Genomic DNA, 27,217 nt, shown 5'->3' with positions numbered 1-27,217 from the left:
GGAGGGGGTGCGAGTCTGGAGGGGGTGGGTGGGAGGAGGCATGTGGAGATGTGGGATGAGGGAGGGGAAGGGGCCGGAGGAGGGACTCAGCGTTGCCTGGGAACGCTGGGCACCCCTGCGAGTAATAATTAATTTGTGCATTTGACCACCAATCACGACTACCTCAACATCCAATCTTCACAAAACATAATATGGAATAGGCAAAGCCAAGAAGCGAACGTAGAATTTTTAAATTCAATTCTGACTTTACCTATAACTTGTTGACAACTGTATACACAATTTCCGGTTACTTCGGCCTGGATTCGGGATCAGCGATCAAATAACGTAAATGATGATTAAAAATTATTTTTTGATGATGCGGAAGATATCTTTATTAAAATCAGTGGAGGAAATATACACCAAGTCTGATATTATTTGGGTCCTTCATGTCTCCGACGATGCCTTTATCTCCCGGCATGCATCATTCCCCATGACAAAAACCGGAAACAAAAAAAACAGAAGCAAAAAAAAAACAGAAGCAAAATGGTCATAGCCAACGACACGGAATCACAATTGCCAGGGCATTGTGTTGTTTTTGTTGTTTCCTATTCTCTCATGTGCACGCGTTAAGTAATATTCACAAGATAGAAATAAAACCCAATCGTGTTTATACACCGCACAGCGTTTAAAAACAAGCGGAAGCAAAACAGCCCCCCCCTAACAAACGGACGCCAACGTTGTCAGACGGAATGAAAACCCGTCATTCTTGTTACAAAAACAGCTAAAATTGATGAAAAAGCGGCCGAAATTGAAACCAACACAGTAATTACGGTCACAATAGCAAATATAATCGAAACCAACACGTTTATTCTACACGCAAGAACGGTCGTGACGGAAACAAGAACGGACAATCCCGGAATAAAACGGTGGGGAAGGGAAGCAACATCGGTTATTTCCGTCGCGAAACGGCGGAGACCGAAGCGAAAGCGATTCATTCCGGTTACCAGAACGTGGGAAACATGGCACCTTGAAAAGTTCTTGAAGTTATTGTAAGTTAACTTTAACGTAGTCTGCCTTGAATATATCATGTGTTAATGAAAACCCGTTTGTGGTTCGGGATATTATACAAGCAGCGATAAATATGCCCTCTTGACTTCATGTGTGGCTGACATTTCATGAAATTCGTGCCCCCGTGCTGCAGCGATCAGTGACGACTGATCGTTTATATTTGCAAGAGGTAAAATTTGATGGTAATAATAAATTGCGAATTCCAAGAAAATAACAAAGTTAATATGAAGTAAAAACTGTAAAAAGATCCCATACACGATCCCCCATGTTGAACTGGGCATACACAACTAGCGATCCTACACTCAGGGGCTCGAAATCCAGGCAAACCAAACATTATCATCACAACAAAATTCGGTTTAATAAATTGTTAAAACTACATCAGGTACTACCCACTATATATTATCTATATTACATTTATGTTCGAGGCACAAGCACTAAAAATTTACATTCCGTAACAGGTCGTTCTACTGCATCCGCCATCTTGTTCGCACTTCAGTAACCGGAATGAAACACTTTTGTTTCGCTCTCGGTCGTTTCGCGACGGAAATAACCGTTCATTCTTCCCTTCCCCACCGTTCTATTTCGGGATTGTCCGTTCTTGTGTCCGTCACAAACGTTCTTGTGTGTAGAATAAATGTGTTGGTTTCCGTTATATCTGCTATTGCGACCGTAATTACTGTGTTTGTTTCAATTTCGGCCGCTTTCTCATCAATTTTAGCTGTTTTTTCCCACATCCTCCCACATCTCTCTGTCTCTGTCTCTGTCTCTGTCTCTGTCTCTGTCTCTGTCTCTGGATATAGCCACACAATGGTTATGTCTGGAAGGTGGCTATCTCCATCAGATCAGTAACAAGAATGACGGGTTTTCATCCCGTCTGACAACGTTGGCGTCCGTTTGTTAGGGGGGCCTGCAAAAGGTCATATCCAACGACATGCATTCCAAATAGCCAGGGGTATTGTGTTGTTGTTGTTGTTGCTGTTGTTGTTTCCTATTGTCTCACGTGCACGCGTTGAGTATGAAGCTCACTGCGTTCGCTATTACTTGATTGCTCCCTGGGGAAAAAACCCAGGAGTGTATAAGTGCAAGATCCAATCGAGGTCTGAAGCCCCTGTTGGATTTAGTCTGAAATGGGGGCTTATGGATTTGGTCTCGATTTTCGGGTCCTTCTGTGCGTGCATGTGCGCATACGCAACCATAATCTCGGACATGTATGGACCGATTTCATTCATACTTGGTACAAAGACAACACATGATGGTGTGCATATGCACGTCATTTTTTTATGACAGCAGATCCAAGATGGCTGATTGGCAGCCATTTTAGTTGTAAAAAAACCCACTGTCAAACACATCCTCAACCATTTCTCGGAAATGCATTTACCGATCTTGTTCAAACTTGGTACACAGATAAGGAATGATAGATACATCAGCATATAATTTTTCTCAAGATCAGATCCAAGATGGCCGACTGGCGGCCATTTTGTTACTTAAACGTGTCCCCAACCATTTCTCCAATGTGCATGGTCCGATTTTGTTCAATCTTGGCACAATCACAGTACACAATGGCATACACTTGCACCTAACTTTATTTTTCAATCTGCTCAAAGATGGCCGACTGGTATACTGGCGGTCATTTTAGTTGTTAAAGAAAACCCGGTGTTGAACACATCCTCAACCATTTCTCGGACATGCATTTACCAATCTTGTTTAAACTTAGCACACAGATAATGAATGATGGTTTACATAAGAACGTCATTTTTTTGGGGGGGGGGGGGATTAGATCCAGGGTGGCTGACTGGTGGCCATTTTAGTTGTAAAAAGTCTGATGTTGAACACTTCCTGAACTTTTTCTCGGCCAAGCATTTACCCATGTTGTTCAAACTTCACACCGGGATAATGAATTATTGCTTACATACAAACCTCTTTTTTGTGTGCAATCAGATCCAAGATGACCGACTGGGTGGCGATTTTGTTCCTTAAATGTGACCCCAACCATTTCTCAGACATGCATGGTCTGATTTTGTTCAACGTTGGCACAAGCACAGTACGTGATGGCATCCACGTGCCACTCACTTTATTTTGTGATCTGATCAAAGATGGCCGACTGGTTGACTGGCGGACATTTTAGTTGTACATAAATATGGACTTACCTTTTAATTCCATACAGCAATATTACTAAAACAACAGAGGCTATGATATTTCATGTCTTATTTACTTGTTTTCATTCATTTTTTTTCTCCGATTACCCCCAAATTATTTGGGGTATTACGACAATATGCAAGGCTGTGTGACGTCGAGAGCTTTCCTTAACCGAAGGCCACGTATACAACCCTCCAAGATTCCACATGCAGTATCACTTCACTTCCGATCACATTTAATAAAATAAAATCCCACTTTTGATTCCTACCAACCCATTTTTTGTCACCTCCAACTTGCTGACTAAAGTGAGGAGTCTGAGGTTCCGTTTGTCGGAGATTCATTCGTTTTCAAAAGAATGAAATTTTCTTGGTGAAGTAAATGGACGAAAAGGAAATGATTTGCCTTTTTTATGCTTCTGCCGATGAAGTCGCTGGAGGCATTGTGTTTTTAGGTGGTCCATCCAGCCGTGCGTCCATCTGTTCATGATCGTTTTTTGCTACCGCGATAACTCAAGAACACCTGAAGGGATCCAAGTCAAACTTGGTAAAAGTATGTATAATGATGCAAAGATGAACTGATTAGATTATTGGGTCAGAGGTGCCGTTAGCTAAAAATTACTGTTCCCGTGGTAAGTTGTAAACCAGTGATGGAATTTTTACCAAACTTGGATAAGTATATATGATGATGCAAGGATGAACTGATTAGATTTTGGCATCAAGAGATTAAAGGTCAGAGGTCATTTCCGGTAAAAATGTGATACTTGAGAACAGCTGAAGGGATTTAAATCAAACTTGAATCAAGTATGTATAATGATGTAATAATGTAGTGGGGAGGCATATCAGTCGATGCCACGAGGTCAAAGAGTGCCATTCTAATATAGTTTTCTATAATTTTCCTTTGACAGCATAATCGTCACTAACTGTTAAGACTGCAGAGGTTTCTGAGTAAAGTAAATCGATGGAAAGGTAATTATATGTTGATGGAATTGAGTGAACAGTTTGTGTTGTTTTTTTCATATACACCACATGCACAACAAAAATGAATAACAGAAAAAAGCAATCAGATTGTAGACTCTCACCAGGACTTGTTTTGTGTGGGGTTTGTGTAGTTTTGTGTCATGTATTTTGTGTGGTGTTTGTGCACTGGTGTGTTACAAAATTAACTAGAGGGGGAGCACTCGGGAGAGTGCAAAACCTCCGCCGCCAATACTGCTGGGTCACTCAAGTGAACCTGACATCTTATTCATGAAATATGATGTCAACAGTGCTGAGAGTTATAGTTCTTTTCTCCAACATTTTTTTTTTGGGGGGGGGGGGTTGGAAATTACTTAAAACATGTAAAAATGCAAAAAAAAAAACCATCCAAATTTTGTTGAAAAAAAAGTTGCAAAAATTTTTTTCCCTCTAACAATTTTTTTTTTGGGGGGTTGAAAATCACTTAAAACATGTAAAAATGCAAAAAAATTTTTTTCTCATACAATTTTTTTGGGGGGTTGGAAATCACTTAAAACATGTAGAAATGCAAAAAAAAATCTCTAACAATTTTTTTTTGGGGGGTAACATTATTTTGGGGGGAGGTTGGAAATCACTTAAAACATGCAGAAATGCAAAAAAAAAAAAACATTTTTCTCTAACAATTTTTTTTGGGGGGGGGGAGTCCAAATTTTTTTTGGGGGGGAGTCCAAAATCCAAGTCCAAAATTTAATGGCATGATCCTTGGAACATACCTCACCCCCCCCCCCCACCAAGTTTCGTCGAAATCCGTCGGAGTTTTTCCGTAATACTGTTCATAAACAAACAAACAGAAAGGGGTGAAAACAGTAAGCTCCATCCATCTTCGAAGATTGCGGAGGTTAATAATAGACATAACTACAAACCATCCATCCATCCATTTGGATTATACTCTACACAGAGCATTGGTGCTGCCGAAGCAGTCTCCTTGGCTATTGGGCACAATCCTGGACGGGTCGCCACTCCGACACAGGATACCAGGAAACTGGCACTCCTTTTGCCGACCTCGGTAGGATGGCAGGTATAGTCAACCCCACCTGGTATTAATTCAACAGCAGAGTGGGATTTGAACTCAGGATCCTCGAATCGCCACCCCACCACCCTAACCATTAAGCCAACACCAGGCATAAAGCATGACCGGACTGCATTTATGTAGCCAATGGTTAGGCTGTAGTTTGAAACCTAGTGTAGCGATCGTGTCATATCACAGCATAGCGGAGCCAACTACCCTTCAAAAACTCTCTTAATTTCTCATGAGATCACATTGACATCTGATTGGAAGTTCATCAGATTGCATGATAAACTTTTGTAAGGGTACATGTTATTTATGTTAAAAGAGAGGCTAAATGGGGGAAATGGGATTAAGAAAGGGAAGTTAAAGCAGGGAAAGGAGGGGGGAAAGGAGTTTACAAGGGGAATAAAAGAGAGGGGAGGTTTGGACGAGGGAGAAGTGGCAAGTATCAGACACTGAAGAAAGAGGAATGGGGGATAACTACAACTACCACTTTATAACTGCTGGCAGTGATGACCGGGTACCAAGGCATCCCGCTTTGATGCAACCAGCTTTGATCGGACACTTGACCCTGACCAATCACATTTATTTTTTTATTCAATTGAATTCAGAATTGGATGAAAATAAGTTTTAGTTTCAACTGCTACTCCTCTGCCCTCAAACCCATCCAGGGACAGCCAAGTGAGCCTTATTAAAATAAAATAAAAAAATAAAAAGAACCCAGATCAAAACATTAAATACTTCTGACTACCAGACCATGCATCTGATCAGGTTGAAATTTAAAACATATTCCCCACCACAACTACATCATAATTGTGAAGTTTCATGTCAATCAATGAAGCGGTTCAAGAGAGAATTTTTTTAAAAAAAATTCCACAATCCAATATGGCTGCCAGACCATGTGACCTATCAATTATTTGTGAATACCCTGGTAATGTGAAGGCTTGGGGAATATTTGTGTGAAGTTTCCCTCCATCGATCTAGCTCTTCTGGAGAATATTTTTTTTTAAATAGACTTTAGGATAAATTCAATATTGCTGCTAAACCATATGAATTGTGACTTCATATGTGTGAATGTTTTGTTCCTCATGAATAGACAGTCTATGTATAAAGTTTCACCTCGATCTGTGCCACTGTTTCAGAGAAGAAAAATTTTGAAGTTTTTATTTTATTTTAGAAAAAACAACATGGCTGCCAACATGACGTCATCAATTTATCCCGAGATGACCCTCAAAAATTTTCATAATGATCAGATGTAACGTTCTGTGTATGCAATTATGACGTCATTACAAGGAACCTATGACATCATTTAAAACTCATTTATCCCCCGTGTGGACTATTTGGCATGTGCCAAGTTTCAATTTTTTCCTTTGTGAGTTTTCGGAAATACAGAGGTCCAAAGTTTTTCCTGTTTCCCAACATGGCTGCCACACCATGTGAACGATTACATCATAATTATCATTAGAACATTCTATATGAGTAGTCACTCCGATGCTGATAATTTCGTTTCAATCCGACAAGTGTTTGCAGAGAAAAATACTCATGTCCTGTGCAAACAAACAGACAGACAAGCAACCAAGATGACGACGTTGTGCAGAGCACGATACTTGCAAAATCCATAAAACAAATTTGACCTCAAAAATAATTGGTGGTTGAATTCAATGACAAAATATGCAACTCCTCTTCAAATTTCAAGTGAATCGGATGAAAACTGACAATTTTAGAAATCCGGCCTATGTTGACCTTTTGGCCGATTTGGACTTTCAAAATAATTGGTGGTTGAATTCAGTGACCTGAAATATAAATCCTCTTCAAACTTCAAGTCAATCGGATGAAATTTGAGGATTTTATAAATACCACCTCAGTTGTTGACCTTGGGCCTACGTCGACTTTTTGGTCCATGTTGATCTCAAAAGTAATTTGCTCGTTGAATGCAGTGACCTGAAATATATATCCTCTTCAAATTTCGTCAATCAGATAAAAAGTTGAGGGTTTTCGAAATACCATCCTAGTTGGTGACCTTGGCCTATGTTTACCTTTTGGTCTATGTTTACCTCAAAAACAAATTGGCTCTTTGAATTAATTGACCTGAAATATAACTTCTCATTAAATTTCAAGTCAATCGGATGAAAATTGAGGATCTTTGAGATACCACCTTAGTTGTTGACCTTTGGCCTATGTTTACCTTTTGGTCTATGTTGACCTCAAATAATTGACTAGTTGAATTTATTGACCTGAAATATCAATCCCCTTCAACTTTGAAGTCAATCGGATGAAAATTTAGGATTTTAGAAATCTCACCTAAGTTGTTTACCTTTGGCATAGATTGACCTTTTGACCATTTGACCTCAAAAACAATAGGCTTCTTTCATATGACAATCTCTACCTTGTGGTGAAGTTTCGTGAAGATCAGTTTAAAATTGTGACCTATAGGCAACAAACAGGTAAACAGACAGAGAGGGACAAATTCATCAATATGGCTGAAATAATGATGCTATAGATGTTTATCCTCATCGCCATGTCATGAATCTGGGGTGTGTTCAGTTACCAAGTTTCTTGTAGGGCGCTTGCCAACTGGCTTAAACACTCAAGCAAGCACTCTATGAGAAACCATTGATAAAGAATGGAAGCAACACACCACTGGACATCCTAGCATCATACAGTACATGAGTATTTTCGTGTAATGAAAACGTACGTTGTTCAGACCCACACATCCACCCACAGACACAAACTCAGCTTTATATATTAGATCAGGTGACAAAACAAACTCAGACACAAACTTGTTCGAGGCAAAATTACACATTTTACACGAGAAACCTTATTCATGCAAAAACGGTCCAATTTACCGAATATAGGTTGTTCTAACAACACCTTTGCTTGATATAACCACAGTTGTATGATAAATCACTATTCCAATTCCGAAACACGTTTTTCCTCAAATAGGCGACCAGGGTTGTGTCAGGAAGGGCATCCGGCGTAAAACATGTGCCAAATCACTATGCGGATCGGATGATCCGCTGTGGCGACCCCTAACGGGAGCAGCCGAAAGGAGAAGAAGAAGAAGATGTTTTTCCTCAAATAATGTGTATTTTAGTTTGTACAAAGCAAAACGACATATTTTACACAATAAACATTATTGCAAGAATGGTCTAATTTGCCTATGACAAGCTTTTTTAACAACACATTTGATTGTTCTGACCCCATTTTTTTGTTCTTGATCACTATTCTGATGCAGAAACATGATTTTCATGAAAGAGTGTGTATATTAGCTTGTTCTAAGCAAAGCAACACATTTTACACAATTAACCTTATTCATGCAAAAAAGGTATAATTTGCCTCATACAAGCGTTTTCATGAAAGCATGAGCGTTTTCTACCCCCAATTTTGTTTTGATTTACTATGCTAATGCATATACGTGTGGTTTTTTTTTCATCAAATAGTGTGTATTTTAGCTTGTTCTAAGCAAAACAACACATTTTACACAATAAACCTTATTAATGCAAAAACGGTGTAATTTGCCAATAAAAGTGTTTTTCACAACACATGTGGTTGTTCTGAACTTGCTTCTTATTGTGTATCACTATTCTCATGGAAAATCGCATTTATTTAAACAAATTGTGTGTATTTTAGCCAACAGTCAGCAAAACATCACATTTTACACATGAAATCTTATTCATGCAAAATGGTTTAATTTGCCTCAAACAAGCATTTTTAACAACACATTAGCTTTTTCTCACCCCAGTTTTGATTAAAATCACGATTGTAATGCAATAACATGTTATTTCACAAATAGTGTGTATTTTAGCTTCTACAAAGGAAAATGAGATATTTTACGCAATAAAGCTTATTCATGCAAAAACGGTCTAATTTTTATAACACAAGTGTTTTTTACGACGCATTTGGTTGTTCTGAACCAGTTTTTTGTTGCTAATTACTACTCTGATGCAGAAATACATCCTTTTCATTACCTATGCAAAAACGGTGTAATTTGCCAATACAAGTGTTTTTCACAACACATTAGGTTGTTCTGATCCCGCTTATTGTTGTGTATCACTATTCTCATGCAGGAACGTGTGTTTTCATCAAATAGTGTGTATTTTAGCTTGTTCTAAGGAAAAAAAAACAGATTTTACACGAGAAACCTTATTCATGCAAAAACGGTCTAATTTGCCAATGGAAGTGTTTTTCTCAACACATTAGCTTGTTCTAACTATTTTTTGTTCCAAATCACTCTGCTCATGGAAAGACATGCATTGTTTTTTCAACAAATAGTATGTATGTTAGCTTGTTCTAAGCAATGCAACACATTTTACACAAGAAACCTTATTCATACAAAAACGGTCTAATTTGCCTCAAACAAGCATTTTTTCAACACATTAGGTTGTTCTGACTACAATTATTGTTGTAAATCACTATTATAATGCAGAAACGCGTGTTTTTCATCAAATAGTGTGTATGTAAAATAGTTGTAAGGAAAAAAAAACATGCATTTCACACAAGAAACCTGATTAATGCAAAAACGGTCTAATTTTCCAAATGCAAGTGCTTTTGACACCACATTTGGTTGATCTAACCCCAATTCTAGTTGTAAATTACAATTCTTATGCAGAAACGCGTTTTGTTTTTTCTTCAAATAGTGTATATTTTCGCTTGTTCTTAGCAAAACTGCATTTAACACAAAAAAAACTTGTTCATGCAAAAAAGGAGGAATTTGCCAAAAGAAGCATTTTTAGCAACACATTAGCTTTTGGAAACCCCTATTTTGTTTTATATCACTATTCCAATGCAGAATGTGTTATTCATCAAATGGTGTGTATTTGAGCTTGTTCTAGGGGGGGGGGGGGGGATGAGACCGCATTTTACACAAGAAAAGTTATTCTTGCAAAAACGGTCTAATTTGCCTAACACAAGCCTTTTTAACAACACATTCGGTTGTTCTGACCCTGTTTTTTTGTTCTTTATCACTATTCTGATGCAGAGACGTGAGTTTTTCATCAAATAGTGTGTATTTTAGGTTGTTCTAAGGGGTAAAAATGCATTTTACACGAGAGACCATATTCATGTAAAAATAGTCCACTTTGGAAATAGAAGTGTTTTTCACAACACATTAGCTTGTTCTGACTCCTTTTTTGTTGCAAATCACCATTCGAATGCAGATACGTGTGTTTTTCATCAAGTAGTGTGTATCGTAGCTTGTTCTAAGCAAAAAAACCCCAGAAAAGACAACTCATTTTACATGAGAAACCTTGTTCATGCAAAAACGGTATAATTTGCTAAATACAAGCATTCTTAACAACACATTTGGTTGTTCTGATCCTGTTTTTTGTTATAAATCACTTTTCTGATGCAGAAACATGTGTTTTTCATGAAATGGTGTGTATTTTAGCTTGCACTCAGGAAAACAGCACATGTCACACAAGAAATCCTATTCACGCAAAAGCAGTCCAATTTGTCTGATACAACCGTTTTTAACAACACATGAGCTTTTTCTAACCCCAATTTTGTTTTGAATAACTATTCTAATGCAAAAACGTGTTGTTCAACAAATAGCATGTATTTTAGCTTGCACCAAGCAAAACAACACATTTTATACCAGAAACCTTACATATGCAAAAATGGTCTAATTTGCCAATTGAAGTGTTTTTCACAACACATTCGGTTGTTTTGATCCCACTTCTTGTTGTGTATCACTGTTCTCATGCAGGAACGTGTGCTTTTCATCAAATGTTGTGTATTTTAGCTTGTTATAAGCAAAAGAACACATTTTACACAATAAATATTATTCATGCAAAAACGGTCTAATTTGCCTTCTCCAACCGTTTCTAAATATGGAATTCAAGCGAAAAATTAACAAATTCAATTCAACAATGTATCAATCCAGAGAGAACATAAAATGTCGGTCTTGGATTTTCACTGCTCAAATCAAAATGGAGGAACTCTGAACACGAGGTCGATGAAGGTTTTTTTGTTTGTTTTGTTTTTAAATATGTATTTATGTTGAAGTGATGGGTGGATCATGAAAACACATTGCACAAAAAGGTAAACAAAGCGATGTTGTCTAAAATTGAAATTGCACAACATTTCAGCCATTGTGCTGGCGTTGTAAAATAAAATCAGCCGGCGAGGCACCATTCGAGTGACTGCATGCTGTCGCGGGCCCACACAGCTTGGTCAATGTGAGACGTGTACATTATGTTTGTTTTCTATGTATCGATGCCGAAGTGACGGGTCGTGTAATGGAAGAGCAAAAAGGGGAAACGTGGAAAATAATATTTAACATTGTCAGTGACCGAGCCACTGCCTGTTGCACCGCAGAACTACACATGGCCAACAACGCATGCGAGTGGCCCCTGAACTTTGTTCTATAATATGTGAACTTTTCTAGAGCATTACTTGGTTCCTCCTAAGAACACAAGGGTAGTACAGCATGCATACGAGATTTTTTGAATGTGCCTTATTTTCTATCATCTGGCATTTTCCACAACCCGTGCAATGTCCCTTCTTTTCTAATAGTTTGCCACATGGCACATACCATATAAAGGGGCCTTTTCTATGCCACTGGCATTTTTATCAAGAATATACAGTATACTCCTTATACATTATGACTCAACCTCCCTAATCCCCTCACTGTCTTCAGACATATGTCAATGTGTTCCACCCTGGTGTTGCACAACAACCGGTCCGGACATACTATAGTCCATAATGCTTTCTTGACAGTCGAAGAGCTTTAATTGTATTTCACTTTTAAAGGTTAAAAAAACACTCTGTTTTATATTATATGAATATAATGTGAGCGATTCCGTATTTCTCAAGATCCAAATCACTACCAAGCATTGCAGTTCACCTAAATTTACATTCCACACCAGCAGCTCCGCTCGAGGTATTCCATTTAACCTGATGTTTTGGCGCATTGCATATATTTGCACAAACAGTACAGTGCAGTACGTCCTGCATAAACCCTAAAAAAGAATGTGCCTTTGGATTGTTTCTTTATTTTAACAAATAAATATTTAGGTAAACGTAACAGAAATGAGAATGTGATGAAGAAGGTAATGAAAGTGACATAAAAGTTTGCAAACTGACGCCACATGGGGACTCACGTGATACCATTTCCTGTTCTTCCTGCCGATGTTGTTCTAAACACGTCCAGTCCCAGTGGTTACAGTTTGCTCAACGAGTTGACATTAATTTTTATTGCCATTTCATTTTTGCCTGAACGTTTGAAATGTCTCAGCCCAAGAAAATTAAACGAAGCATTTCTCTTCAAATGAAATTTGACATTTTAAAACGTTTAAGAGCTTTGGAATGGGCACAACATATTTAATGCAATCAAGAACATCGATGAGTTTTGGAAGGAAGTTCGGCAAACCTCAACGGTGTGTGGAGGAAACTCTGGCCTGGTTGTGTTCCTCCCTTCCAAATGAGGGTGGAGGAGCTCCTTGTGAGCCAAAGGCCATCCATATCTTGTGCCAAAGTGTGTCTGCAGACGTCCTCCTGCAGTTGGGTTACTTTTTATTAGGAGGTTGGTGGCAAGATTTGCACTCCGGCCACCGGAAAACCCTTCATTCCGCAAAACATTCCAGAAGCATTAAAAAACCTTTTCACAGGGCAGCTCACTGGATGACGGGATTGGGGCAAAGCCTTCAGGACCCCCGATCTTTGATAGGAGGGAAACCATGGAGTAACATTCCCGGGTCAGATTGCGGGAGAGTGTGTCGGAGTGGTGGTAAGGTGTCGTCCACCAGACAGCGGTCTTCTTGGGTTAACCTGAGGTGGTCCCTTCGGGTGGGTACCTGGAATATCCTATCCCTAAGAGAGGATGATCACCTGTCTCTGTTATCATCTGAGCTCAAGTGTTTGGGCATCGGTATTGCAGCTCTCTCTGAGGTTCGGAGACTGGATTGCAGCACGATCATGGTGGTTGGTTACACCGACTATTGGTCTGGTCGATCTGATGGTTACCATGCCCAAGGAGTTGCTGTCGCTGTGTCCAAAAAGCTGACTCCAATGATAATTGAGGTAACACCGGTCAACGAGCGTATTATAAGTAAGGATTCGTCACTCCTTGGGTGTCATTTCCCTGGTCTCTGTATATGCTCCGACTGAGGTGAGTGATCTCACCGTGAAGGACGCATTCTATGCCACGCTCGAGTCTGTGGTTTATCAGTGCCCCAGACGAGATACACTTCTCGTCTTGGGGGATTTCAATGCATCGACTGGACCTGATAGGGATCATTCTGAAATGTGTGTTGGTACCCATGGGTCTGGAACTGTGAACCAGAATAGCACAAAGTTCCGTAACTTTGCAATAAGTCATGGACCTAGGGTGGCTAGTTCATGGTTTCAGCACCCACAGGCTCATCGCTGGATTTGGTATTCCAACGCTGGCGGCGTGGCAAAGGAGATTGACCATGCATGCGTGGATGGTCGCTGGAGGATGATCCAGAACTGCAGGGTCTACTGGAGTGCTCATTTACTCAATACTGACCACTGGCTTGTTGTAGCAACTCTGAAGTTGCACCTGAAACCCAGGACAATGGCACCATCCCAGCCTTGGCTGGATGTTGGCATGGTCAGCGATGAGAGGTTAGCTGAAGAGTTTACGATCAAGCTGAGTGGGGATTTTGGGAGTCTGGGTATTGTGGGGAATGCTGAAGAATTTTGGAGTGCCTTCAAGACTACCATCCTTGATGTTGCCGGCGGATGTCTTGGAACCCAGCGTAAGGCGAAGAAGAATTTTATCTCTCAAGGAACACTGGATGCCATTGCCCAGAGTCGCAGAGCCAGCCTGAATGGCAGAGCTGAGCTGTTCAGGGAGCTGAGGCATAAAACTGGACATGCACTAAGGGTGGACAAGGAGGCCTATGTGCGAGGAATCTGTGAGGGGGTAGAGCATCACTTTTTATCAAGTGATTCTCGTCCTGCTTACAGAGGAATTTGCACATTGCGTTCGTCCAAGGCTGTCCCTCAGTGTACTGCAGTAAGAACAGAGGGTGGTAGGTTCTGGAAAGAGGAGTCCGAAGTGAAGGCAAGCTGAGCCGGTTACTTTGAGCGATTGTACCAGGCTGATCCACCAGCTGTCGAGTTGGACACCATGGGTGTTACAATCCCTATTGCTGAACCTCCATTCAACTGTGGTCCACCTTTGTTTGTCGAAACAGGCTGCGGTGAACCAGTTGAAATTGGGTAAAGCTCCAGGGATCTGTTGCATTCATGCTGAACTTCTCAAGGCTGGTGGAAATGCACTTAGACTCGTGTCATTGCATGCAGTTCTGTGCTTGGAACACAGGCATCATCCCAACTGACTGGAAGAGGGGCCTTGTTGTCCCTCTCTGGAAAGGGAAGGGTGATCGCCAAGACTGCAACAACTACCGAAGGGTGACACTGCTCTCAGTGCCGGGCAAGGTCTTTGCTCAGATAATTCTTGATATGGTTCGCCACCATCTGCTTGAGCACCAGCGTCCAGCGCAATCAGGCTTCACACCAAAGAGGTCAACGATTGACCGTATCCTTGCTCTTCGGGTCCACACCAAACACAGAGGAGAGTTTCGGCAGGGGCTGCTTGCAGCCTATGTTTATATCTGTGAAGCATTTGATTCAGTGAATTGGGATGCCCTCTGGAGGATTCTTGGTCTTCGTGTGGTGCCACCAAAACTGATCAATCTGATGTCTGAACTATACTCTGGTAATGAGAGTGCTGTGATATGGGGTGATACCATCCCTGACTTATTTCCAGTTGTTACTGGAGTTCGTCAGGGGTGTGAACTGGCCCCCAAACTTTTAAGTACTTGTCGCGACTGGATTCTGGGGAGGATGTCAGAGAGATCAAGCTGCGCTGCATCATTTGGGAATATCAAGGTGTCTGACCTTGATTTCGCAGATGATGCAGTCATCTTTGCGGGGACTTTAGATATCCTTTTGGGGGCCGTCCAGGTGCTAAATAAGGAGTTGGAGCTGCTGGGATTACGGTTTCCTGGGTCAAAACTGAGATCCAAACTTTCAATGACATCTTGGATGCTGCTATCCTGTCTGTATCTGTGGTGAGGATGTTGAGGTTGTGGAAAGATTCACTTTCCTTGGCAGTGATATTCATGTCTCTTCTGGCTGTGAGCCCGAGGTCAACAGATGTCTGGGTCGGGCCTGGGGTGTCTTGGATTCACCTGATCCTGGGGTGTGGTGCTGTCGGTACCTGTGCGGGAGGACGAAAGTCTTTAGGTCCTTGGTGCTTCCAGTCTTTCTCTATGGATGTGAGACTTGGACTGACCAAGGATCTGAGATGGACACTTAATTCCTTTGCTACCAGGTCTCTTCGGAGAATCCTTGGCTAACGCTGGTCGGAATTTGTGTGCAATGAGCTATTGCTGAGAGAGACTCAAATGAGATTTGTTACCTGCATAGGGAAGCAGCGTTACCTGTTAACAGCAGCGTCAGCTGCTGCTGTATGGACACGTGGCTCATTTTCTTGATGCAGATCCTGCTCACCAGATTCTCTCAGCGAGGGAGCCTCGTGAGTGAAGGAGGCCAATGGCTGACCATGTGCCTCATGGTTGCAGCAGGTTGATCAGCATCTCAAGGAGAAGGGGATGGGCCAGGCATCTGCCTGGGGGGGTGGCCAGACGGAGGCTCCTGGAGCTCCGGCAGAAAGCGGATGCAGTGATGCGCTGCTGTGGCATATGCTCCCATACCTGACCTGACCTGACATCCCAAGGTTGGATTGAAGAGCAGGCGATTCAAGATGTTGTTGAAAACGTTGTTGAAATGGGCAGGCAGCTGGGGTTTGAGGACCTTGAGAAGGAGGATGTTGATTATTACCGTTCAGTACTGTATTCACTTTTATTAATCATTACAACTGCTATTTATTCATTGATGAGCACAACAATATCTTTAGTACTCTTATTTTGGGGAAAATGCTGGTTTTTGACATCCTTTAGGAACGTGTCTCATATTTCTAACATTATTGTTATGGGAAAAATTGTTTTGTAACAAGCTGATTCATGATACGCTCGGTTTTTCAGGAATGCATCTCGAGCGTATGGTGAGGTATTACTGTATAGACGAGTGTGGATTGGCTCGCTATCCTCGCCTCTGCACACGTCGTTGCAGATAATGATGTCACAGATTTGCTGTATTGTCCTGATTTACACCAAACATTTTTCTCCAAATTTATTTGTAATTTTGCTGATATTATATTTATTTGAAACGTATTTGTGATATAAAATGGTCCAAGTTGTCGAAATGGTCATGGGTCTAAGGGACTCGAAGCTGTCTATTCTATTTGAATGATGTAAAGGCCCGGTCACACCTTGACGTTTTAGCCAACGTATGCCGATTTTTTTTCTATTTTTTTTTCTAAAACGCTGGCACACGTTGAATACGTTATGGGTAAGTTTTGATAACATTGAGAGCACGCTGAAAAACACTGCCATGCGTCGATGTACGTTGGCTTTAAACGTTGTACTTTTCGGTTGTCCTCAAATTTTTTCATGCTTGAAATTTCACGACGTATGCCGGCGTATGACTCACACGTTCCGCTACGCTGGCCACAAGTTGTATGCACGGTCTGCGATCGTTGACAGACGTCAACACATGCTACTTGTAAGTTAACCATAAGTTGAGACACGCCGAGGTAATGTTTAGCGTACCCGAAACTTATTTCTAACCTATGATTAACGTGTTGTTGGCACGTTACGCGATCGTTGCCACACATCGACAGACGTTACTTTTAAGTTACTCATAGGCTGAAAGACGTCGGTATAATGGATCGTCCTTGCGTCAGCGTCCACGGCCACGGCCAGGACACTTATTTGCAGCATTCTTCAAACTTTTCTTCGGCATGACGAGGATGTTCACACTTCGATGTCTAGCTTGGCTATGATTCCAATTGTCCATCGGCAGCGTCTATTTAAAATAGTCGAGTTTGAGCGTTTTAACACGTTCAGAAGAAACGCTTCAAATTTCCAAACCCCAACGTCAAAAAACAAAGGCGAGTGACAGCAATTTAAATCGTTCATTGTAAACAATGAAAATAGTTGAGTGGTACCGTTTAAAAGTCGTTGAGTGTAAAAAAAATCCAATTGTTGAGCGCAAGTGTCTACTTTCAATAGTGGAGATGCAGCCATTTAAATCGTTGAGTTTATCATTTAAATCGTTAAACGCAAGGACGAACCATCATAACCCAAACCCTCCCCCTCACACTCACCTACTACTGTCAACATGAAAAAACTACTACTACTACTAATACTAATACTGATACTGATACTGTTACTGCTGACATGGACATCGACTCAAAAAGGACTCGAAAACACTGTTGGGTTCCCCTTTTATGAGCAGCATTTTTATATACCAATTCCCAAAACCGCTGGGAACACGTCTTTATATGGCAGTTGTAAGTTAGAAACACGTTCATTTATTTTTTTTGTCGACCGAAAGATATCATTGGAATACGTCTACATACGTCGATGTGTGTTGGGACTACGTAAAGAATTGGTTCAAAGCACGTCAAACATAAGTTAGAAATAAGTTTCGCGTAAAAAAGACATTACCGCGACGTGTTTCGACTTATGAGTAGCTTATAAGTAGCCTTTGTGGACGTGTGTAAGCGTCCACATATCGTGTGTAAAACTTATCCCCATCGCATGCGGAACGTGTGTCATACGCCGAGTACGTCGTAAAATTTTGAACATGTTTAAAATTTCTTGACGTACTCTACTTACTACGACGTATGATAGCGTACTTTAGCGTTCTACTCACGTATACCAAACTTACTCATACCGCATTTGACGTGCCCCAACGTTTTAGACACATTTTTCTTAGGTCGGCATACGCTGGCAAGATCGCCAAGGTGTGACCGCGATGTTGACACTTCCATTTCTACGGCAGTTATGATTCGAATCGTTGTGAGTCAGCCTTTTAATAGGCTACGTCACGACATCGTCGGCGATGCGTGCAACGCGCTATGCCGAAGTTAGACTATCGTTGGGCATCGGTTGTGTAGGCCGACAACAGGTTCAGCATTCGTTGGTATAAGTTATCTATAACACAACGAAACGTTCTGTGTCCGTTACTAATGCGTTATACATAAGACCAAGTCGCTATGAATACGTCCGAATCTTTAAAAAAAAAACATCAAAAGTTCAACGTAAGCCAGCGTTTTACATACATTTTAATACGTTGCCATCGCTGGCTAAAACGTCAAGGTGTGACCGGGCCTTAAGGGATCGAAATGGTGTTGAGATCGAAGGGGTCTAAAAGGGTCTTTTGGATCCTTTGTGACTTTTGGGTCTTCAGGCTCTTTTGTGTCCTCGGTGATTTTTGGGTCTTCAGGGTCTTTTTTGTCCTTGCATATTTTGGGTCTTCAGTGTCTTTTTGGGTCTTCTGTTGCAAAATATTGTGATAATATGACTGAATAAGAGGGATTATATGCTTAGGGGAAAGATCTTTCTTGTATGACATTATCTGCTTGTAAATATGTGCCTTTGCTCAACCTTTAAAACCATTTTCCAACCTGCCTGATCGCTTCTTCCCATTCGTTACACAATCGTGTTTAACAGTGATGGAGTTCTGCCCCACCGTTTAGTTATGGTTCGACAATAGCTAGCATTCCACAATGGTATCACTCAGCCGTTGTGATGGGTAACCGTGGAACGCTGGGAAGCACAGTACTTATCTGGGGTGATTAATTTGCCGTGAAGATGAAGTGGGATTTAGACGCTGGACCCGACTTTAATTAAGCATCTCAGATGGCGGATGTGGTTGCTTAGCAACCCATCATGCCATGGAATCATCTGTGGCTCGTCGGCTTCAAGCTCGTGGGCTGGGAAGTGGGTCCAAAAAACAACCCCCCCCCGTGACCGCACGACCCCATCCCCACCCCCCCCAACCACACCCGTAAAAATATTTGGGTGGATTTAGTCACTTGGACCTCCCTGTTGTTTCACCATTTAAAAGTCAGATATTCACTTCAAAGAAACTATGAAAGGACAATCATAATGATAATGAGAATGGCCTGTGGGTTATATATCATTTGTTCCAACATGTATCACAGCCAACGACCTCCTGTCACTACGTCGTTTAACCTTCCTTCAATATCTCCAATTCCTGCTGATTCAAAACAGAACATACCTGTCTGTCTATGATCCTGCCTGCAGAATGAAGAGTCTACATATTTAATAGTTGAATCACCAATAAAAAACATTTACCTGGCCTCACACCTGCCTGCACTCGATCGAGCCTCAACACCTGCATTCGCTCCACCCTCATCCCTGCCTGCACTCACTCCACCCTCACACATGCCTGCTCTCATTCCACCCTTACCCCTGGCTACACTCATTCAACTCACCCTCATGCCAGCCTCCACTCACTTCACCCTCACCCCTGCTTGGACTCGCTCCACCTTCACCCCTGGCTACACTCATTCTACTCATCCTCACCCCTGCCTTGACCTCACTGCTGCCTGCACTCACTTCCCCCTCACCCCTGCCTGTACACATTCCAACCTGTTATATGTGACTGTGTAATGTTTTTTTTTTTTTAAGTGAGACGTCCAATATGTTCTAAAATTGGAGTAAAGTAAAGGGGGGACTATTAAAATGTTGTCGTGAGACATCAACCCGTGTGGAAGTTACTAATGGAAATAGAATTGTCTAGCTAACTTGTACAAACAGTTTGTGGAGGAATTGATTTTCATGAGTTCTTTCTCCATCCATATACAAATAGTTGTCAACAATCTCTTCTATGCACACAGTTTCCACTTCTTCACACACTTAGTCTTTCCTATTGATAAATATCACGATTCCACTTTTGTTTTTTCCTTCTTTTTTCATGCAGAGTCGAGGCTCGTGGAAGAGCTAGAATTCGTAAACTGAACAAATGAGGACCCAACAGGACAAAAGGTATAGTCGAGGGAGGGTAAAAACACCAACAGCAAAGTTGAAGGCCAAGATAGAGGCAGATTTGGACAAACAATGGGTATGGGGAGGAATGGGGGGGGGGCAAGAGAGGATGCATGGTGTGGACACGATGTTTACAGAAGGAAACTCTCAGGAGGGAAAACTGGATATTTGGAAGGATGAGGGATGTTAACAAGGGTAGAAACTATTATGGTTTTGGAATGGGGATGATGTAAATTTGTTTCATCATCGAATAGTGAGGATGATGCAAAAGAACACCAATTTCCAGTTTATTGTCTAAAATCAAAATAAAGCAGAATTGTTAGTTGTGTTGTCAGAAAAAAAGGAAACTAATCTCAAAAATTAACCCACTCAGTACTTCCCATTTGATTGTTGATTAATTTTACACCATATAGGTCTACGAGATCACCATGATGCCACAAATGTAGTTTCGCGAATTTCCCAGTAATTTCTGTCGATGCAGCCGGGATCGGGTGTATGATTCAACTTCAACTGGAGTGCATGATGTAGGGATGCACAAGAGATCAAGAGAGAAAAACAAAATTAAAGAAAAGGAAAAATCTGAGTATTTGTATCCAAAGTGCCAAAAAGAGTGCATGCTTTGACTCTCAAACCCCCCCAAATTAAAAAAAAAAAATCAAGTGAATTGGCTCGAAGACGATCACCTAATATACTATGCATTCATAAGAGGTATAAAGATAGCATGCATACTTAGTATTTGATCTTCATGTGTGATTTACTGAGCTAGTTGTTGGACTGTTGGATTGAATTGATTTGGTGTCGATGTAGCTTGCAGGCTTGATGTGCCGAATGACCTCCTCCTGCGTCCAAGTTCCTTGTGAATTCTGAAGTACGTGGCTTGTATGAAATTATTATCTTGCCAAAACGAAGTTTTTGCAAGATATGTTGGTCAGCTTGTATGTCTTTTTTTTGTTGTTTGTTTGTCTGTAATCACGTATAAAAAATTCTGCAGAGCGCAGTTATCATTGGAAATTTTTGTAACTTCGCATATCAGGGGCCGATAGAGGTCCCTTTCAGTGCACAAAATTTTGAAGGTCAAGGTCAAAGGTCAAGGTCACTTTGTCGCAAATCAGGGGAGTCGACGAAACCCTTATTTTTTGAGTAATTTTGATCGGATCGTCTTCAAACTTCATGGGAATATAGTTCATGGTCTGGCGCTCAGCTGATTAATTTTTGGTGGCGATTGGCCTTGACCTTCATGGTTAGCGCCTCAGGTCAAACATATTTGACCCCAAGGTCAAATTTTCAAGTTTTAGGAACCATATCGTGTAGTACCTCAAATTGAACACCTCGATGAGTGCTTTCTAGATATGTCAAGCTTGAGACATTAGGACGTCATTTGGTGACGTTATGAGGCAAAAACATATTTTTCATGGTTACTCTTATCTGTAGAACGATTCTCATCGGAATCTCTCGTAGGCAGATATTCCTCAAGGAGTCGCTCCTGGTGGATAGCAGCTCTGTTCACCTCAGTGTGACCTGAAAGAAGTCACACGTGGTCACCTTTTGGCAAGATACGGGTCACCCTGCGGGTGACATTGGTTTATTATTATTTTTTTTTTATTAATATCACTGTTATTATTGTTTCACTGATATCAGAAGGTATAAACACAGCAAACAACAAATCGTGAACATTTTCATGTCTAAGAATTCATTTTCTCAACAGGTTGTGACTCCATTGCAGATATGATCAAGTTAACCATCACTGACCACACTCGTTTCCAATGTTGGCTCACCCAATAAGTGTTTGTGTGCCTGAGAACCATTCCTTGACATGTTGCCACTCAATTTCACGGTGCTGTCGATTATGACAGTAAGTTGGCCAGAGTACCGGCTCACAATGTCTTACTCTTGAAACGAAACACCGTGGGATCTTTAATAGCCACTGGCGAATGTTAGCAGATGGAAACCTGGCTTTGAAGGATGGCACACTCATCTATGAACTCTCTGCCTAAAGCATTGGGTTTACAATTCATATTCAAGTTGGGAACAAGAAACGTTGCAGTGTGGCCTCAATTTAGAGTTGCTCACAAACATTGAGGTCTTTTTGAACATGGCAACTAAGCAATTAAAAATTGTCTAAACAGGGCTTTGTGGTTGACAGCACACGCTCAAGACAAGTTGGGAGAGGTAGCGGTTGAGATAGTTTTAGGTAGAGAAGGCGTCGTGCACCAGACTTGCACTGGGTCTGCAAATGTTTGAGCAGGGCCATGACAGAGGGTGATGGAAGTTGCAGGCAGGTTTCACTGCATGCAGGCATCACTTCCTTCACGCAGGCAAGCACTCGCCTCCGCATCTCGACAACACGATTTGGTTCCTCGAGACCACTCTGATCTATGGGATACACCAAAGAGGCGGTTTGTGAATTTGTGTTGTTGCACTGTGATTCCACAAGAGGGAGTTGTATCATTAAGTATGACATGGAGCAAAATGACGTTGCCACCCATCCTGTCAGTTTTTGTGAACCTGAGAGCTTCCAGAAAATCCTTAATAAAGATCAGTTTCAACAATCATGAGTTTGCCCCAAAGGATATAAATCAGAAAAGTTCCTAATAACGCAAGCTCAATGCTGTGCTCGACCCCAACGTGAATTTTCGTTGTGCCCCAAGGTACACAATCAAAGGCCTCCTCTAGTGAATGATACCAAGTGATTGTTTACATCCACACTGCATACAGAACAACCAGATCAACAGACCCAATGAAAGAGGAGTACAAAAGATGCAACTCAAACATGCATCCCCTGACACACTACCAAAAACCAGAACTTTAATCCTGCAATCATGCAGCACCTTCCCCTTGTACACAATTTTCATTTATTTCCTATTTATGTATGAGTGTAAATTTAGTGAAAGCTATGCACTTTATGTAAACGAAGATTTGACAACTTATTTTCACACTCTCATAGCAAACAGATGTTTCTTCGCAAGCTCTATTACTTGTATGCGACAGTTCACCATGATGTGGCATTTACTCCAATGAATTTTCCAGGTGTGATTCCTTTGGTGACTGACCTGGCAGCAGGATATCTGCTACTGTTCATGACCTGATTTGAACCTCCAGCCCAAATCCTGACTCTGAGGGCATCAAGGAGCAACCACAAAGTGTGGACAGAAACCAAATGTAGAATGACTTGTAGATCAGAGGTGAGAGAGGCAAATTTGGCTCTCTCACCTTCACTGGTGAGAGCGCATTCTGCCTCTCCTTCCTTATGGTCATTTGTAAGCATGTTGGTTATTTATCAACAGTCTGATCGCAATATGGTGACTTCCTGAACTACCTCAGTTTGGAGAAATGAAGACTCCAAATCCTCAATACTGGTGCCATTCAGCCAAATTTGAACTCACAACCTTGAGAATGCCAGGCCAGCGTTGTCACGATAAGTTCACCATCATTTCCAGAGCATAATTGCAGAACTATGATGTAAATTGGCAAATAATTTTGGGAAATTTAATACCAATCTTACTTAAAAAGTATGCAGGACACAATGTCCTTCAAGGGGGCTTTTACATTTTGGTACCATTTTTTTGTGTTCCAACATCTGCAAAACTAGAGGAATTCCTGTCGTTCATCCATTGGATGAGTGGCGACAGTGTGATAGTTTTGGAGATTAAACTGTGCATACCAAGGAGATTTGTGAAATGCTGGCTGAGACGGACTGGACAGTTGAGACGGATGAGGGAGGAGAGAGAACGGCGAAGAGAGTGGAAAGATTGCTGGAGCAAGGGAGGAGGAAAAGAGGTAGACTAGTTGTGATAGGAGGAATGGGTGGTTAGAGAGTGGAGGGAGTTGGCTGAGGACAGGGTGGGGTGGAGGAGTATCGTCGTCAAGGCAGGGCAGAAGTTTGGTGCCTTCGGACCTCACTCCTTTTCGAGGGAAAAGGAAGAGAACAAACAACAACCCCCCACACCATTAATAAAAGTGAAAGTTTCACAAGGACATCATCGTTCTCTACATGTCACATGATTTTAATACAACTCCTCACTCCAATATTCAATTTATTCCAAACATTGTGTTCATTTTTCACAACACTGTACACGTACCTGTATAAAGTACAAGTGCAGCCAAGCATGCACACACTGCCACATCTGCTCGCAGAGAGTGTAAGGAAGACACAAAGTCGAGCAGCTCTTCCAGCCATTCCCCAAACACCTCAGAGCCTTGGTTCGGCCACAAGAGGAGGCCACTGCAGAGTACCAATCTGCCCTGCACCGGATCCGAGCTGACATACACGGCAGATTTGTTTCGACTGTACAAATTAGGATACCTTATGCATACTTCTGTTTCCTTATGTTGGGGGTACGCAACCCATGCCTCAGATACTGCATAAGTAAGCAAACCTTTTGACTTCTATGATAACCACACATACAGGGAATTAATACATGTTGTAAGTGATGAAACAGCATTTATATTCTACGTCATGGACACACCAGATCAGGTTCCCTGAAATTGACTTTTTAACCCAAGGGGAAAACTTTTGCAACTTTTTAATTGCAAGCACAAAACTTGTGGGATCCTGACCTCCCAATCACTGCATGACATCTTTCACTGACCAACTACTGAGAAAAAAATCTATTAACTTGGATAAACTAAACTGGCATTCTAATTTTCACGAGGTGATACGTGCCATACCTTTTACAGAGTGCTGGTGTTGCTGCCGAAATTTGTTGGCAAAGATTCCGCTCGCTGGTTTGCCGCTGCCTTTCTAGCAGTCAGTCAGGGAAGGAATTGATCTTTTATTCAAGGTGCCGGTGAATCAGAGGCGGCATTAGTCATCCGGGGGCTCCATACAAAATGCAATAGTGGCCCCGTGGATGTCTGACGTCGATGTATTCAGTCGTTACTAATGCACTTTCAACCAATTAAACTTGCCAAGCGGACGATGGGTTATGTGGCAAAGGTTGTAGTGACTTCATTTCCACCCCCCCCCCTTTCAACAGGAGTTCCGAAGGTTGGAGGACGACGCAAATTATTTTTGTAGATATGTATCGTATCGTGTACCGCTGATTCTGGTGGTGTTTGTGGGAGAGGGAATTACAAGCTCAAGAACCCTGAATTGTATCACGAGTAAGAGGACAACATGTTATTTTCACACTCACTCTGAGTGAGTAGTGGGGGCAGATAACAGAAATTTTTGAGAGGAATCATGCAAATGATGATACAACCATCAAATTTGGCACATTTGTTCTCCAGGGGATTCTAAACAAATCTGCCTGATTAGCCATTTGAAAATCCAAATTTTGAAAAATTTGGATTTTCAAATGGCTAATCGGGCAGATTTGATCAGAAAGCCCTGCAGAACAGAAATGCCAAATTTGATGCTTGTATCATCATTTGCACGATTTTTCTACACTCTACTACACGAGATGAGTGAGTGAGTGAGTCACTCAGCTTATGTTGCTTTCGACTCGACTGCATAAAATCCCAAGGCATTCCCATTTTATTACCTTTTTCACGTTGGAAAGGTGTAAATACAGCCAGTGGCAGAGTTGGGATTGTGGCGCCTGGGGTGAAAGGTCAATAATCGTGCCTCAAAGGCAATGGCAGAGTCAGGAATTTCTATTGGGGGTGGGGTCATATGAAAGAGCTCAAAGCAGCACAGCTCTGGAAGCTGTTCAAAATGAAAATAGATTTAAATTTCGTCATGATCTCCTGAGTTGATGAGGTTAATTAAGTACAAAGAATCCAGAAGAATTCCCATGTTTCTAAACGTGCACAATGTTGAGAAGTATAGGGCAGTTTAGTAGGTCCTTCAATGGCATGGCATTGTAATTACAAAACAGACAAGAAAAACGATTAACATTACAACAAAGCATTTATAAATACTAATAATATTTACAATAATAATATGAGTACCATTTGGCAAAAATAATAACGAGTGCATAATACCCCCCCCCCACCCCCACCCAAGTGGTCCAAGTCGACCTGGGCTTGGTGAAACGCAAGCTGATACTGCAGCAGCACAGCAGGCTAGTATGCTACAAGGCCGTTTACAACAACATCAAACATGTATACAGCATGGCGTCATAATTCCTTGGCCTGGACTTAGACCTCAAGGCCAGAGCTGATGAGACAGAGCAGCAGAGGAAGGCAAGGCAAGATGATCTCCAAAAGTGAGATGATCTACCTGTGAAACATTGGGATAAGTTTTTTTAGCTGGTTCGGGATTTGAACCCAGGGAAGACAGCTTGGAGGCGATTGTGCAACCTCGAGGGTATCCTCCCAATCCAACACACTTGCTGAGGCCTCTCACCATGTTTACCTTTTTGTCTTGGAGGCCCAGACCCGTGGAGCATCAGCGAACAGCTCGCTTTTCCCCCTTCAGACGCCTGTCACATCACACGTAAGACGTCACACGTCGCACGTCGGACGTCGCACGTCAGACGTTAGGCATCACACGTCACGCGTCACGCGTCAGACGTCACGCGTCATGTGTCAGACGTCACACGTGAGATGTCACACATCAGGCGTCACGTGTCACACGTCAGACGTCACACGTGAGACATCACGCGTCACACGTCACACGTCACGCGTCAGACGTCACGCGTCAGACGACATGCGCCACGCGTCGGACGTAACGCGTCAAGCGTCACACGTCAGGCGTCACACGTCAGGTGTAAGACGTCAGACATCACGCGTCACACGTCACATGTCACGCGGCGGACGTCACACGACACGTCACGCGTCAGACGTCACGCATCAGACGTCACGCGTCAGAGGACATGCGCCACGCGTCGGACGTAACGTGTCATGCGTCACACGTCAGGAGTCACACGTCAGACATCACACGTCAGACGTCACATGTTACAAGTCAGACATCACGCGTCACATGTCACACGTCACGCATCACACGTCAGGCGTCTCACGTCAGGCATCAGATGTCACATGTCACATGTCACATGTCAGACGTCACACGTCAGACATCACGCAGACGTCACGTGTAAGATGACACGTGTCACACATCAGACGTCACGTGTCAGGCGTCACGCGTCGGACGTCACGCGTCACTTGTCACGCGTGACACGTCAGACGCCACACGTCAGACGTCACAAGTCGAACGTCAGACGTCACGCGTCAGCCGTCAC

At 42.0% G+C, this 27,217-nt stretch overlaps 1 long non-coding RNA gene across 2 annotated transcripts; it reads right to left on the bottom strand.

Annotated features, from left to right (window-relative positions):
- Nucleotides 1-21,649: 21,649 nt before the first annotated feature.
- On the bottom strand, nucleotides 21,650-26,632 carry LOC147028326 (uncharacterized). Of its 2 annotated transcripts, none has more exons than XR_015056926.1 (3): nucleotides 26,395-26,632; nucleotides 24,176-24,354; nucleotides 21,650-22,469 (listed from the first exon to the last, which is right to left on the bottom strand). It is a non-coding gene; the product is annotated as an uncharacterized LOC147028326 (long non-coding RNA). The 2 variants fall into 2 exon arrangements; XR_015056925.1 differs by lacking the exon at nucleotides 26,395-26,632 and adding an exon at nucleotides 24,765-25,140.
- Between the last annotated feature and the right edge of the window lie 585 nt (nucleotides 26,633-27,217).

This window comes from Eptatretus burgeri, chromosome 4 (assembly GCF_056783735.1).
Source record: "Eptatretus burgeri isolate ZD-2024b chromosome 4, Ebu_testis_v1, whole genome shotgun sequence".
NCBI lineage: Eukaryota > Metazoa > Chordata > Myxini > Myxiniformes > Myxinidae > Eptatretus > Eptatretus burgeri.
This window is presented reverse-complemented; position numbering and strand designations above follow the sequence as displayed.